The sequence below is a fragment of the Anopheles arabiensis genome, assembly GCF_016920715.1.
Source record: "Anopheles arabiensis isolate DONGOLA chromosome X unlocalized genomic scaffold, AaraD3 X_pericentromeric_contig0005, whole genome shotgun sequence".
NCBI classification, from domain to species: Eukaryota; Metazoa; Arthropoda; class Insecta; order Diptera; family Culicidae; genus Anopheles; species Anopheles arabiensis.
The window spans coordinates 227501-242500 of record NW_024412083.1 but is presented as its reverse complement, the minus strand read 5'-3'; the positions used below and the strand labels follow the sequence as shown (position 1 = coordinate 242500).

Genomic DNA, 15000 nt, shown 5'->3' with positions numbered 1-15000 from the left:
GCGCTTGACGCTCACGAAGCGCTGCACGTCGCTGAGCGGTCCGTGGTGAAGCTGGTGGGGTTGGGGAAGTCCAGCTCGACGTTCTTCCCGCCGGCGTGCTGTTGCTGCTCGCCGGTTGGCGTTGCGTCGCTCGTTACGGGCCCGCCGCACTTCCGCGCGTTGGGCCTCCAGCTCTGCTGCGTCTTCGTCCTGACGCTCGATGACGTTAACAGCCAATGCTGCCCGCTCCTCGTCCCACGCTCGCTGCAGTTGGGCCGTTATTCGCTTCGCGGCTTCGCAAATACGACTCCAGCTATCGGCGTCACGCAACAAGTGCCGCTGGAGGGTGTCCGGACAGACAGGGTCTGGACCTCCCTCGCCGAGTAGCTCCTGTCGAACTGCCGCAAAGCGTGGGCACTCGAAGAAGGCGTGCTCCGCCGTCTCTGGGACGCCGACGCACAACTGGCAGTCTGGGGACGACGTGAATCCATTGTGGCACAAGTAGTCACGGAAAAATCCGTGTCCGGACAAAACCTGTGCCAGATGGAAAGTCATATCTCCATGTTTCCTAGACTGCCAGTCGCCGACCGATGGAATTACACGGTGCGTCCACCGCGTGTGCCGGCTAGCATCCTGTTGCAGTGCGTCGGCATCCCATTCCTCCTGCCAGCAGTCGATGGTGTTCTGCCGCTCCGTCGCCCGGATGTCCTCCCTCGTTGCAGCACGGTCTGGAGCAAGGAGTTGTTGGTGAACCCGAGCATCCTCGTTGATGAGGTGGCATATCGGTACGAGTCCAGCGAGTAGGGTGGCCGTCTCATACCTGACGGTACGGAATGCCCGTGCCACCCTGATGGCTGCTTTTCGCTGAACCCGTTGCAGCATCCGTCGGCACTCTCGCACCTGAGTTGCCTCAGCCCAGACGGGAGCAGCATACCGCAACACCGATTCTGCCACATACGCCAGCAGCCTTGACTTGGCCGTCCTGGGGCCGCTGTGGTTTTGCATGAGGCGCGTTACAGCTGCCACCACGCGCGACGCCTTTTCGGAGACTTTCGTGACGTGATCTCGCCATTTCAGGTGATCTTGGAGCTGCACGCCCAAGTACCTGATGCTCCTAGAAGACTGGACTTCCACGTCACCGACGCGAAATGTCACCTGCGGCGGAGTCTTCTTGCTTGAGATCAGGACGGCTTCACAGGGATAACTGGCTTGTGGCCGCCAAGCGTTCATAGCGACGTGGCTTTTGATCCTTCGATGTCGGCTCTTCCTATCATTGTGAAGCAAAATTCACCAAGCGTAGGATTGTTCACCCTTTCAAGGGAACGTGAGCTGGGTTTAGACCGTCGTGAGACAGGTTAGTTTTACCCTACTGGTGTGTGCTTATAGTCGCTATCTTAACGGAATTCCTGTGCAGTACGAGAGGAACCACAGGTACGGACCACTGGCTCAATACTAGTCCGACCGGACTTTGGTATGACGCTACGTCCGCTGGATTATGCCTGAACGCCTCTAAGGTCGTAGCCAATCCGAGCTGATAGCGCTTCTCAAACCCATTAGGTGTTCGGAAGCTAGCGGGCCTAACAACCCTCTGAGATCCGTTGGAGTCTGCGTCTGCAGCCCGGCGTCTCATCCCGCTATACCTAGGCCGCAATGAGTGGAGTTCGCTGCACGTGTTAGTACCGTAACTGGGAACGCCGTTGGCTTGAGCTCTGCCCAACGTGGATATACCTAGTTTCGACACCTATCAACCGCCCGCAAACGACGGGACTTCAGGCTGGGAGCTGCGAGTTGTAGAGATGCGTTCGCATCGATCCTCTCAGGCGACCCATGCTTGGTGGTTTGTCCGTGTGCCCCTTCCTCGATGTGCGCAAGCTCGTCTTGGTCTGGGGACCACGTCGACACAGGGGATACTCTTGTGAGAGCATGAGTGTACTAAGTTGAGTGTAGCAAGGGAACGCGTGCCCCTTCCTCGTTGGCGTAACTAACCATCTTGGTCTGGGGACCGTGGTACCGTGCTCTGGTGAAGCTTGGTGCGTGCTCCTTCCTTGTCAGACGAGTGACTTGACCTGGTCTGGAGACCGTTCCTTTATACTAGTGGACAAGAGTTGGCTACTTCCGTGTCAGACGAGTGACTTGACATAGGATGGAGAAGGACACTTAACACTAATGAGCTTGTCGGCGTGCCTCGTTCTCGACTTGATTGTCTTGATGTGAGGACCGTGCGGACCACACCAGTAAGCTTACACATGCTCGTTACAAGTTGTATAAGTTGACCCGTTTGGCCCGGTTGCCTTGCACATGATGGTGTTGACCATGTTCGGTTAACAGGTCGTGTGTCGAGGTGGTCGGCCTTGGTAGTAGGATGTCTTGTGCATGTGACGTGTTGACCTGGTTTGGTCGGTGTGTCGTCGTGTACGAGATGACCTACTTACCCGTTAGTTTTCCAAGTTGTATTATGTGTTGACTTAGTTGACGTGTCATGTGCTTGGATGATTAGCGTACGGGTCATGTATGGTGCGCTTGCTTCAGTTGAAGGGATGTACTAGTACAGTTGTGTTAATTGTTTATTTCACGATCTGGTCTTTTGGCTGGATCGTGAAAAAACGCTAAGTCCCAAATCCTGAACTCGAGAAGAAAGCGCCAATGACAACGTTTTTGACTGGAGCTCCCTAGCATTCGGCTTTTTCTACTTTGAAGGGATGTACTGTTGTATGAATTGTTTATTCACGAACTGGTCGTTTGATTGGATCGTGAAAAAAAATCGCTCAGTCCCAAATCCTGAACTCGACAGGAAAGCGCTGATTGCAAACATTTTGACTGGAAGTCCCTTGAAAATGGCGTTTTCGTTATTGGCATTATGTGGCACGTTTATTGTGGCTAGAACATTAATTATTCACCAAATGGCACCAAAGCTTGGCAAAAGTCGCGAAACACTCCTATCTCGACGCACCAGCAATCGCAACTTGATGCAAAATAAATTGCACGAGCTAATGATACTTGTACCATGCACAGTACACCGTACCAAAATATACCCCTGAAAGTGTGCAATTTGGTGCTACCCTAGGGAATATGTATGGGGAAGCCTAGCTACGTGTGTCGCACGTTCCAAGTTGCATGGACGTCGAACAGAGGCATGCAAAAGCACCTATCTAGGGAATTACTCTACGTTCTAGTAGCAAGTGCGATTTTCCAGTCCAGCACGGCAGTACGCCTGCACGCATACACTCCATGTACCAGAAATGTACCAACCTAGGCGTTGCTCAGTAGCTTTTAGCGGCACATAGAAAAAGTATTCGAGTTCAGATTTTTGGGACTTAGCGTATTTTTAAAACTAATAACGAAAATTAAATTTTAAATCGGTAAACGGCTAGGAGTTGCTCAGTAGCTTTTGGCGGCACATAGAAAAAGTATTCGAGTTCAGATTTTTGGGACTTAGCGTATTTTTAAAACTAATAACGAAAATTAAATTATAAATCGGTAAACGGCTAGGAGTTGCTCAGTAGCTTTTTGCGCAACGTGGCAAAAGTATTCGAGTTCAGATTTCTTGGACGTAGCGTATTTTTCAATCATAATAAACCGAATCAAACATAACAATGATGAAACTTACACCATGTCCCAAGGTTGTGCACAAAACGTAACGATAAAGTGCTGGCGAAGTTAGAGGTGCACCAAAATTGTGTACCGATCAGGGAAAGTACTCTACGTTCCTATGATTTGGGTGAAAAGTGTTGATTAACTGCTGGTAAGAATAGACAGTTGCTTATCATACACATCGCAAACGAACACCCCTTAGTGAGCATTAGCAAAAGTCAATGGCACAAAGCAATTGCAATACAAACTGATCAAGTACATTAAAGAACGCTAAGTACCAGGACTTCTTTCCAAGAATGGTGTCCGCGACGGGAGGGCAAGCGTCCTTCCCAGGTTTTCCTAGTAAACCTTGTATGGTAAACATACCCAAGCGTGTCTGTAAGCACGCAACGAAAGTCACGAACGGGCACATACCTAGGGAATGTACTCTACGTACTTGGACTTTTGTCCAAGAATGGTGTCCGCGACGGTCGGGCACTGCGACGCAATAACCAAATCCTAGGATTGTAACTTTAGTGTGCACAAACATAAACATTAACGCGTTCGCTCGGGCTGCGCCGTCCGTGTTGAACACAAATGTGGGTGATTATATGCGTGGAGGGACAAAAACATACGAGGAGGAGACAGTTTTCTGCACGATGTGCACAGAGCTCATTTCGTCGTCCCGGGCGAATGGAAAAACACAAACATCGCGAGTATCGTTCTAGGTTTCTGTCTATAAAAGGGCAGGCCAAAAGGTGACCGGTTGAGATAAGCATTTTAAGCATACAAACACTTTATTGGAACTTTTGATACAAAAACAAGGTACGTACATGTAGGTTGTACCAACATGGACATCTATGAACGCGTACGCTCGGGCTGCGCCCTCCGTCTTGTACTTTCCTGATCGGTACACAGTTTTGGTGCACTGCTATTCCGACCGGCAACTTGTACCAACATATACATCCATGAACGCGTAAGTAGTGTACTTTCCCTGATCGGTACACACTGTTGGTGCACGGCATAAGAAAAGAGCTAAAATGGTCAAACTCAATCCATTTCAACAATAGATAGTCGATAGTAGCTGTGCCGATGAAGTAGGGCACGATGCAAGTTAATGTTGTTTAATGAATAACATGTCCGCCATACATTTCAGTACAAAATTGCTCGGTCAGACCTACAAAGTGCTATATCTCGAATACGAGGCGTCGGACTGGGGGTTGTAGAGCAATTTTAAGTTCGTCTAATGATTCTACATCCGATTCTGGATAGCGGTTTTTGACCACTTTTCAATATTTTGTGACACCCCGAACCTAGGGGCAGCTCCTAGCTTTTTTCAAAAATGTGCACCGAACGGGCCGGAGAGCTCGTGTGGCTCAAAACATGTTTTTCGCTAAAACACCTCAAAACGTGTAAGGAACGCACCCTAGCTCTTGTTTTTCAAAAGTTATGGCCATTTAAAGTCAGACGGGTTTTGCTTCAAAATAGCAATTTTACCCGTCCCTATGGCCATGCTTTAAATTTTCACGAAAATGCCAGGTCAGACCTAGGGCGGGCCATATCTTGAATACTAAACGTCGCAGACATTGGTCGTAGAACAATTTTAAGTTCGTCTAATGATTCTACATCCGATTCTGGATAGCGGTTTTTGACCACTTTTCAATATTTTGTGACACCCCGAACCTAGGGGCAGCTCCTAGCTTTTTCAAAAATGTGCACCGAACGGGCCGGAGAGCTCGTGTGGCTCAAAACATGTTTTTCGCTAAAACACCTCAAAACGTGTAAGGAACGCACCCTAGCTCTTGTTTTTCAAAAGTTATGGCCATTTAAAGTCAGACGGGTTTTGCTTCAAAATAGCAATTTTACCCGTCCCTATGGCCATGCTTTAAATTTTCACGAAAATGCCAGGTCAGACCTAGGGCGGGCCATATCTTGAATACTAAACGTCGCAGACATTGGTCGTAGAACAATTTTAAGTTCGTCTAATGATTCTACATCCGATTCTGGATAGCGGTTTTTGACCACTTTTCAATATTTTGTGACACCCCGAACCTAGGGGCAGCTCCTAGCTTTTTCAAAAATGTGCACCGAACGGGCCGGAGAGCTCGTGTGGCTCAAAACATGTTTTTCGCTAAAACACCTCAAAACGTGTAAGGAACGCAACCTAGCTCTTGTTTTTCAAAAGTTATGGCCATTTAAAGTCATGTGGGTTTTGCTTCAAAATAGCTATTTTACCCGTCCCTATGGCCATGCTTTAAATTTTCACGAAAATGCAAGGTCAGACCTAGGGCGGGCCATATCTTGAATACTAAACGTCGCAGACATTGGTCGTAGAACAATTTTAAGTTCGTCTAATGATTCTACATCCGATTCTGGATAGCGGTTTTTGACCACTTTTCAATATTTTGTGACACCCCGAACCTAGGGGCAGCTCCTAGCTTTTTCAAAAATGTGCACCGAACGGGCCGGAGAGCTCGTGTGGCTCAAAACATGTTTTTCGCTAAAACACCTCAAAACGTGTAAGGAACGCACCCTAGATGATGAAAAGTGCAATCAGAATGTCAATCGACAACTTTGTTGGGGGTACCATTTTACTCTACGGGCCAGTAGCTTAGGCGCGCCAACAGCGCTTTCCTTTCGGGTTCCCATTTTTGCCCTCCTGGGATTATGATCATTTGTTCATTGCCTACTATAGGGAGGGTACCTTGCTACGAGGTCAAACATGAAGATTGCACCAAATCGTAGTTTTTACCTCTATTTAGTCGTAGGAGCATGGTTTGCAGTGGCAGTGGGTCATTAAGCCCCCGTTTGGGTCATACGTCCCCTCCGCGATAAAAATCGTCGTATGCCTATAGTCCGAACTAATGAAGCAAAAGTGGTGTCTGGTGGGCTCTGCCGATGATTTTAACCTATGATTTTGAGCTTCCACCCTATCAAAACGTTCCCTGGAGCAGTACATCACGGGTCTACGGACCCAAAGACTTCGTCGTGATGGTTTCTAGTAAAAAGTTGTAACAGCTAAGGGTTTTGAATACGCGTATATTAACCATTGCTTGAAACTAAGCTTCGTTGTTTTTAAACTCTGCAAGACCAATCGAACTTCTTAGGGAAACCCGAAGGATTCACGCTAAGCTCGATGAGCTATTATGGGTAGTGGTGCATGATCTGGTGTTCCTTGGATCTAATCCAATGAATAAATTTATGAGGGTATATATGGTGCAGGGCACAAAGCGTGATGAAACCGGGTCTCCCTACCAAATGTGGCATATTTTTCCCTGAGAGCGAAGCTCAGACCCACGTAGGGGAGAGCGAAGTGGAACTTAAATGTTCTATGCAGCAAATGTTCGCCATGCGGATAAACAAGTTGGAATAGTTCAATGTAGTGTAATGCAAAAACGAATCGCAAATAACGATACGGGACCCAGAAGCAATTCTGCGGATCCCTCGGGGAGTGGTGAGTTGATATAAATTAGAGGTGAAAGTCCAAGTTGTTCAAGCTCCGGCTCGGCAGCCGATACGAGGTTCCTGTTGGGCTTTGTACATCGCGCAGAGGCGCCGTTCGGTTCTAGCAATGATTCCCGCCACCATGTTCCATGCGTGCAGAGATCCGTTAGAGCTCGTTCAATGTGTCCCGCCGTGATTACGAAAAAGTCCAACAGTTGACCAAGTTGGGGGTGCGTCAAGTAAACGCGCAGAGATGCCGTTCGGTTTAGAGCAATGTCTCCCGTATCACGTTGGAGTTCTTCCACTAGTGCAGAGAGATCGCTGAACCGTTCAATGTGTCCCGTCGTGGTGTGCTTGTACCGAACACTTAGGATACACCATGCTTTGTTGGTTTGGGATAGGAGTGGTCGCGCAACTGCCTCCACGCCGCAAAGTGCCAGTTCGGATTGAAGGTCAACTTTAGCCGTTCAATGCATCAGTCGGTGGGTGTTCAGATGGCATCACAACTTCCCCTAGGTGCTTAAGTTGGTTGGGTTGTAAAACATGTGCACATGCGCAGAGTATCGTGCGTACTAGCAAAGTCTCCCGTCACGGTGGTTATGAATGAGTTCCATTCAGTGCAGAGAGATCGTTAGTGCGTGCAATGTGTACCAGTCGATGTGTCGTACCGGAATACAACCCCGCTTAGAGGCCCGTCGCTCGAAGAGGACAAGCAAGAGTGCGCAGAGTGCCGTACTGGCCTAGCAATGTCTCCAGACAGACGTAGGAACACCCGACGCAGTGCAGAGAGTAGATCCGCTAGCCATGTGCAATGCATCCGACGTTGTCTGCTTGTGCAGTCTATCGAGTGGCGCCAACGACGCTCCGGCGTCACAGAACAAATCTCGGTGGTCACGGGGGACTTGCGCCTCGCGTGATCAAGAGTGTAGTTCGTGTTCAAGCAATTGACTCGAATTCTGGTTGATCCTACCAGTGATATACGCTCGTCTCAAAGGTTAAGCCATGCATGTCTAAGTACAAGCTTCCTAGAAAGTGAAACCGCATAAGGCTCAGTATAACAGCTATAATTTACAAGATCCTCATCCAAACAGTTACTTGGATAACTGTGGAAAAGCCAGAGCTAATACATGCATTATGCCGGGACTGTTGGCCTCCGGGTCGGCGGAACTGGTGCACTTATTAGTTAAACCAATCGCCTCCGGGCGCTTTGAGTTGAAATCTGGATAAGGATGCCGATCGTACGGTCGCTTGCGACTGACGACAGATCTTTCAAATGTCTGCCCTATCAACTATTGATGGTAGTGTAGAGGACTACCATGGTTGCGACGGGTAACGGGGAATCAGGGTTCGATTCCGGAGAGGGAGCCTGAGAAATGGCTACCACATCCAAGGAAGGCAGCAGGCGCGTAAATTACCCAATCCCGGCACGGGGAGGTAGTGACGAGAAATAACAATATGGACCTCTCTAACGATGGTCCATAATTGGAATGAGTTGAGCATAAATCCTTTGCAAGGATCAAGTGGAGGGCAAGTCTGGTGCCAGCAGCCGCGGTAATTCCAGCTCCACTAGCGTATATTAAAGTTGTTGCGGTTAAAACGTTCGAAGTTGATACCCCGTCCAGACTCGCGTCCGTCGCGGGCGCCCGGCCTCTCGGTTGGGACCGTCCGTGTACGCGCTCGCGGCTGCGACTCACAATGGTGTACCTGGGCGTTCTACTCCGTGACGGGTCAGGACTTGTCGCCGCGACCTCGTCGGTCAAGGTCTTGTTCGACCCAGCTTCATGGTGCCCGGGAACTCTCGTTTACCTTGAACAAATTAGAGTGCTCAAAGCAGGCTAGTTCAAAGCGTCCGGTCCTCCGGGGCCGGCGTTGGCCGAGAATAATTTTGCATGGAATAATGGAACATGACCTCGGTCTGAGTGGTTTCGTTGGTTTGTAATAGACCAAGAGGTAATGATTAACAGAAGTAGTCGGGGGCATTGGTATTACGGCGCGAGAGGTGAAATTCGTAGACCGTCGTAGGACCCACAGAAGCGAAAGCGTTTGCCAAGGATGCTTTCATTAATCAAGAACGAAAGTTAGAGGATCGAAGGCGATTAGATACCGCCCTAGTTCTAACCGTAAACGATGCCAATTAGCAATTGGGAGACGCTACCTACCTTCGGTGCTCTCAGTAGCTTCCGGGAAACCAAAATCGGGTTCCGGGGAAGTATGGTTGCAAAGTTGAAACTTAAAGGAATTGACGGAAGGGCACCACAAGAAGTGGAGCTTGCAGTGACATTCGAGCAGTCACCCAGTACGGTCACGGTGTGTTTTGCTCCGCGGTGGAGATAGAAATTTTTGTGCAAAAACTGCCTGGAGGGACCCAAATTGGAGTGGTGTTTAACAATTTTTATCCGATAAACAGTGTTTGCCGGCGAAAATTCGCAAAAAATAAGGTGCGGAAAATTTGCGTAAGGAAATACAACAACAACAACAACAACAGTATATGTGTGTCGCGAGTGCGTATAACATTCCGGTCCACGAGCGCCGGAAGTGGCCGGAAACGGTAGTGTTCGTGCCCGTGATCGAGTGTATGCAAAAACCGGACGAAAACGGACGTAAATCGCCGAAAAACAACGTGGTAAAAAGTGTCGGGGTGCTACCGCCGGAGCACGTGTCTCCGGGAAAAGGAGTTTAATAGAAAATCGCTAATAACTTCGCGAGTTTTGGTCGGATTTGTGTGCGGTTTTCACCGTTGGGTTAGTTTCGATGCGAACAATACGATCCCATCAAAAAATAGTGAAAATCGTGAAAAAAATTTTGACAGTTTGTGATGACATCTGAGTGACAAGCAATACCCAGGCGACAAAAATTTTATCGGCGAGCAGTTCCCAGGGACAAAAATTTGAACTTACCGTTACTGCTTGAAAACTGCCCGATTTTTTAAAAAGTGTGCGGAAAATTCTGGGAAGGGGCCAGAATCACAGCAGCTGGGCGGCGCAGCATCCTGGGGTCATCTCGACCCCACGGGGTCATATCGATCCCCAGGATTATCTTGACCCACAAGGGAGTTTACCACGAAGATGGAACTCTCAAATCGCAGTTTGAGGCCTCGGCAGCCATCCGTCGATTGCGGCATGGGTGCGGTTCAGAAGAAAACCGCAGTGTCAGCCAAAATTGACACTGGACGTACACCCTGGCTGCACGTTTGAACGAGGAAAACGAGGTTCGTCTGCACCTGATGTTGCAGGCGGAGAAGGCGGAGAAGGCGGAACTGATGAAGACGGTAGCAGGTCTCCAGGCCACTGTTGAGGGATTGCAGAAGCAGCTTGCGGAGTCGCAGCAGGCCAGGCTTTCCGCCGAAGCGGACGCAAAGAAGGAGAGAGATGCATTGCTGGCCGAGATCCGCGATCTAGGGAAGCAATTGCGCCAGGAGCTCTGCTGGCAACGCGGGCAACAGCAGCAAGCACAACCTGGTCCGTCAGTGACAACGGCGGTTACGCTCCCGGCCTACCAGGTGCCAACGGGAGAAGACATCCGGCAAGTGGAGCAGCCCAGCTTCGCTGAGGTCGTCCGCCGCAAATATCGCGGCATGGCTAAGGGAAACCCCGGCAGCCCCTCAGCAGCAGCAGCAGCAGGAAAACCAGCAGCAGCATCAACAACAACAACAGCAGCAGCAGCGGCAGCCACAGCGACAGCAGGTCGCAGGCTCGCAGCAGCAACAACAGCAGCAGCAGCGGCAGCCACAGCGACAGGCGGTCGCCGGCACGCAGCAGCAGCAACAGCGTCGGCAGCAGCAACAACACCAGCAGCGGCCTACTGCTGTACAGGCGCAGCGTAGCGAGCAGTTGCACCAGGAGCGACGACGTCCAACACGCCCTCGGCAGGACCAGCTCATCTTCGAGCCGGCCGAGGGCTGCTCTTACAAGGCGCTCTTCGAAAAGATCCGCCTGAATCAGCGCCTGGCGGAGGAGAACAAGTACGTGCATCAGGGCTACCGCACGACCCGCGACTTCCTTCGCCTTACACTCAAAGAGGATGCAGATGCCGCTGTGCTGCTGCAGCGCATCCAGGAGGAGGTCGGTGATTTGGCCACTGGCCGGATCATCACGGAGATGGCCGAGGTGATGATTACCGGCATCGACATGTTGGCCACAAAAGAGGATGTGGAACGCGGTCTGCAGCGGGCGCTGGAACGCACAGTAGTTGCAGCAACAACGTCCTTGTGGGAGCGTCGTGATGGGACGCAGCGTGCCCGTGTCCGACTTCCACGGAGGGACGCTGACCTTCTGGCGGACAAACGTATCCTTGTTGGATACTCGGCGTGCCTGGTGCGCAGCGCGCCAAAACAGCAGCGAAGCGCGGTTCGCTGTTTCCGCTGCTTGGAGCGTGGACACACCACTGCAGACTGCGCCGGCGTGGATCGTTCCGGCCTATGCCTGCGCTGCGGAGCCACGGATCATCGCGCGGCATCATGCACCTGCGATCCGAAGTGCATCGTTTGTGGCGGCCCACACCGCATCGCCGCCCCCATGTGCCCAGGCCCGCAACCACAATGTTGAACGTCCTGCAGTTCAACGCCAACCATTGCGAGAACGCCCAGGACCTGGCGTTGCATGTGTTGACCACCGAGGGTCTTGACGTTCTGCTCTTGTCCGAGCCCTATTGCGTACCGCGCAATAACGGCAATTGGGTAACGGACGAGAGTAAGACGGTTGCCATCGTCGTCAACGGCAACCGGCTGCCGATACAGCGTATCAGGCACCGTCAGACCCTCGGTGTGGTTGCGGCCGACGTCGGTGGAATCGCTGTGGTGAGCTGCTATGTGTCGCCGCAGACAGGAGTCCCAGAGTTCCGAAGCACTATGGAAAAGATCGACCTGATCGTCCGCGGGTGCAGCCGGGTTCTCCTGGCCGGCGATTTCAACGCCATGCACCTGGACTGGGAAGCAGCAGGACTTGCCCGAAGGGCTTGGAGCTTCTCCAGTTGGCGGACAACCTCGGGCTGGTGCTACTGAACAAGGCAGACTGTCTGCCAACGTTCAAGGGAACCGAGCGGACACAACTCGGTTTCCGCCCAGCCGACCAGACGTTACGTTCGCCAGTAGTGTGATCAGCCGTCTCGACCCGCGCGAGGACAGCGCCCGAGGCTGGCGCGTTCCCGACGTGGTAACGCTCAGTGATCACCGTTACGTCCGGTACGAGGTTGGCGTGAGTCCACCATCATCAAGGGATCGGGCAGCACGGCGTGGACAGCGCCCGGCCCGCGTAAGCAATGCCGGTACGCGCTGGAAGACCAGTCAGTTTGACTCCCAGCTTTTCGGGAAAGCGCTGGCCATGACTGGGTTCGCCCGTCAAGCTAACAGCGTCGAAAGCTTGGTCGAGTCGCTGACTAGCGTCTGCGACGAGACGATGTCGCGGGTCTTCCCAGCGCAGGACCACACAGGTCGGCCAGCTTACTGGTGGACTCCGGCGATCCAGACGATGATCGAAGAACTCTCCAGAAAGGAGCAAATGGCGATGAGGACCATTCCGCCCAACGAACAGCTCCAAACGGAACTCGCAGCTGCCAGGGAGAGCCTTCGGAAGGCTATTCGTTCGAGTAAGAACGAGGCGTTCGACCGGTTCTTGCTGTCGATCAGGGAGGACGAAACCGGAAACTTTTTCCGGAAAGTCTTTCACTGGTTCCAGGTGGCCCGCTCAGCCCCGGAACGCGATCCAGCAGAACTGCGGCGAATTGTCGACGCCTTGTTTCCGGTTCATCCGCCGGTAGAGTGGCCTGATCTCCGAGTTGGCAACATGGCGCCGCTCCGATCGATCGGCCTGACCGAGCTGGATCAAATAGCAGCCAGCATGCACCCGCGGAAGGCTCCTGGGCTTGATGGAGTACCGAACGCCGCCCTTACGGTTGCTCTCAGGCAGCAACCGGAGCCCTTCCGCCGGGTGTTTCAGGAGTGCCTGGACACGTCCTGCTTTCCGCAGCCGTGGAAAAAGCAGCGACTGGTGCTCCTGCCAAAGCCAGGCAAGTCACCGGGCGAGCCGTCGTCATTTCGCCCGATTTGCCTGCTAGACAACACAGGCAAGGCTTTGGAGCGGCTGCTGTTGAACCGGCTCAACGAATATATCGAGGATCCAGAGAGTCCGCAACTGTCTGAGCAGCAGTTCGGATTCCGGCGAGGGCGATCGACTCTGCAGGCCATACAGCAAGTCGTAGACGCGGGACGAAGGGCGAAGTCCTTTGGCAGGACGAACAACCGTGACCGGCGCTGCCTCATGGTTGTGGCCCTGGACGTCCGTAACGCGTTCAACACGGCTAGCTGGCAGAGCATCGCCGAGGCGCTTCAGGCGAAGGGAGTCCCCGTGCAGTTGTGCCGCATACTGCAGGACTACTTCGCCGACAGGGAGCTCACGTACGACACGGCGGACGGGCCGGTTACCCGCCGAGTATCGGCAGGTGTTCCACAGGGGTCCATATTGGGCCCCACACTGTGGAACATAATGTACGACGGTGTGCTAGCCGTAGAGCTCCCTGAGGGCGCCTCCATCGTGGGATTCGCCGATGATCTTGCGATCCTGGCAGCGGGGACAACACCGGAGCACGCAGCAGCGATTGCGGAGGAAGCGGTGGCAGCGGTCAACAGCTGGATGGTGCGGCACAAACTCTCCCTGGCGCCGGAGAAGACGGAGTTGCTGATGGTGTCGAGCAAGCGAAGCGGATACAAAAACATCCCTGTGAACATCTGTGGAGTGGAAGTGCGCTCGAAGCGGTCGATCCGCTACTTGGGGTCATGCTACACGACCACCTGTCGTGGCGCCCACACGTCGAGATGGTCGCGGACAAGGCCCTCCGTGTGGTGCGAGCATTGCGTGGCGTCATGCGCAACCACAGCGGCCCCAAGTGAGCAAGCGGAAGCTGCTCGCCGCAGTGGCCGCGTCCATCATCCGCTACGGCGCACCCGTCTGGGCGGAAGCCGTGGACCTGCAGTGGTGCAGGCGGATTCTGGACCGCGTGCAACGGCCCTTGGCCCAGGGCATCACGAGCGCCTTCCACTCCACGAGCTGCGAGGTAGCGGTGGTTTTAGCCGGAGAACTGCCATATCACCTCCTGGTGAAAGACGCCCGCTGCTACAACCGACTGCAGTTAAGCCCGGACAGCAGTCGAGAGGCGATTCGCCAGGAGGAAAGGGAGTCATCGCTGCAGCTGTGGCAGCAACAGTGGGACGACGAGGCGGCGAATAACACCAGCCGTTACTTACGTTGGGCCCACCGACAAGTGCCAGACGTGCGCCTGTGGACGGGACGGAAGCACGGAGAGGTAGATTTCTACCTCTCGCAGGTATTGAGTGGACACGCCTTCGTCCACGAATTCCTGCACGTGTTCGGGTTCGCTCCGTCCCCGGACTGTCCCAGGTGCGCAGGGTCGGTCGAGTCGGTGGCCCACGTACTCTTCGAGTGTCCCCGCTTCGCAGATGTTCGGGTGGAGTTACTGCACGGCGTCGACGAGGACAACCTCGGCAGTCGTCTGCTGGAGAGCGCGGAGTCGTGGGACCGCATCCAGCAAGCGGCTCGGCGGATCCTCTCCGTGCTGCAGGAGGACTGGCGGCAGGAGCAGCTTACCTTGGCAGTCGCTGAGGCTGCTCAGCCAGATCCAGCAGCCAGCCCGCCCGAGGACATGGCGGAGGCAGAGCGGAGATTGCTGAGGCGACGAGAGGTGCGCAACCGCAGCGCCCGGCGAATGCGGCAGCGGCGTCGGCAGGAGCGGCTCGGCGAGAACGAGGTCGTTCCGGCAATCATGGCACGCGCAGCACCAACGACGCAGCGGCAAATGACGCAGTGGAGCCGACAGGGAGGTCGAGGAGGAGGAGGCCAGCCGTCCAGCGCCAACAATCCCCCGCGCAGCCGGGGATTGCCTCCCTCCCCACGTACGTTGGAGATGCGGCGACTTCGTCGGAACCACGTGCAACAACTGTACCGGAGAAGGCGTCGGGACGGAGAGCTGGGAGACGTTCCGCAGGGTCGCCAGCGA

General features: G+C 53.3%; 1 pseudogene; it reads left to right on the top strand.

The window, feature by feature from the left end:
- Positions 1-1823, top strand: part of LOC120907444 — a 5728-nt pseudogene extending 3905 nt beyond the window's left edge.
- Positions 1824-15000: the final 13177 nt, after the last annotated feature.